General features: G+C 33.3%; 1 pseudogene; it reads right to left on the bottom strand.

The window, feature by feature from the left end:
- Window positions 1-697: 697 nt before the first annotated feature.
- On the bottom strand, window positions 698-816 carry LOC112476283 (annotated as a pseudogene).
- Window positions 817-1,654: the final 838 nt, after the last annotated feature.

The raw sequence follows: 1,654 nt of genomic DNA, 5'->3' as shown, positions 1-1,654 counted from the left end.
CTAACTAACTCTAATTTTCATTAGCTTCTCTTAGTCTAAGATTTCTGATCTAATATACTTTTCTCTTTTATTTTATATTATTGCTTACTTTTGTGTTTTTCTCTTAATTTAATTATTTGATTGTGTTGTAAATTATATTTAATGTAAAACTGTGATACATTTTTTAAGTGGACAGAGAATACAGACATAGTCTCCAATAAATGAACAAATATTCTGGAAAATACTGAACTGACAAATGTTTATAAATGGACTAATTGATGAAAGTTTTCCCAAAGCGTAGTGGTAACAGTGGTCTTTGGATTTTGGTGGCAGGGTTTCTGAGTTAACAAGAAGATTTTGATTAGCATACCATGACAAAAATCAGTGACAAATTGGAAATTTACCCTACTGCATTCTTTTATGACAATTAACCATGTTTTACTTGCTTTCTCTTTGTCCTTTGGCAATATTTTCAAGATATCATATTCACTGAAACCACATTTATTCTTTACTTGAGTTCCCACCAGAATTCTCAAAATGACAGATTTATATTGCTTACTAATAGTGTTCCTAGCCTCCTATATATTTTGTTTTACCCACGTTTATGTTCTATGTATTTATTTTCCCTGTCTTCTAGAGTTATCTTCCTCAGGTTCAGGACATCCAAACTTGCTTTCTGTCTAGACTTTATTGTTTGACTTACTCCTTTTTTATTTTACGCTTACAGCACCCGGTCTTCCTATTTGGTCTCCCATCCAAGTACTAACCAGGCCTGACCCTGTTTAGCTTCCTAGATCAGACGGAATCAGGTGTGTTCAGGGTGGCATGGCTGTAGACATCTTTTTCTACTTAATGGCTGAGCCTTTGCTATAAAGCCAGGTTATATTCCTAACCTCTTTATATTTTGACTTTTGCTGGCTTCTCTGAAAGGATGCATTTTGGCTGAGTTTTTTATTTATCTTTTATTTTATCTTTAATTCTTAGAAAATCTTATTCCCAGTCCTTGACAATCTCACCTTCCTTTTTTTTTGATTGGTCAATTGATGACCACTATAAATACTGGAGCTAGATTCATTCACTATCCTCATAGATTCAATGATTCCTTACTTTCCTAGTTTCTTTGGGTTTAAGCAGTTTGACAGATATATACTCAGTGTTTTCTAAGTGATATGAATGAGGTAAGACACATGTTCTTACTGTGGCTTTTATAATTTTGCACTTAGTTGTCTGTCTTTCTCCATTGGGACATATAAGTTGCATGAAGGCAATTATAATTAGGCTTCTTCGTGGTTACCTCTCTTTGCCATGAAAGTTGTCTGGCACATAATAGGTGTCCAAGAAATATTTATTAAATCAATGAATGAACAGATGCTGTGGAGGTAAGAATGACTAATACTTAACCCTATCATCGATAAATTTGCAGTCTAGTAAGGTGTAAATTTATAGCAACAGATAATATCAATATAATTTAGTGAATGTGATGTTAATTAAAAAGAAAGTGTGCTGTGAGGACAGGGATAGTCTGATTTGTGTTGTTTGGGAAGACTTCTAACAGTTAGTTGCATCGTTCATTCATTTATTTAACAAATATGATTAAGCTCTTCCTGTGTTTTAAATACATTGGCTGTTGAGGGTATAATAGTGAAAATCACGGGGACTTTGTTCTTGATGAGTT

The sequence above is a fragment of the Pteropus alecto genome, unplaced genomic scaffold, assembly GCF_000325575.1.
Source record: "Pteropus alecto unplaced genomic scaffold, ASM32557v1 scaffold12, whole genome shotgun sequence".
Taxonomy (NCBI): domain Eukaryota; kingdom Metazoa; phylum Chordata; class Mammalia; order Chiroptera; family Pteropodidae; genus Pteropus; species Pteropus alecto.
Note: the sequence above shows the minus strand (reverse complement) of the source record. Positions and strands in the feature narration are given on the sequence as shown.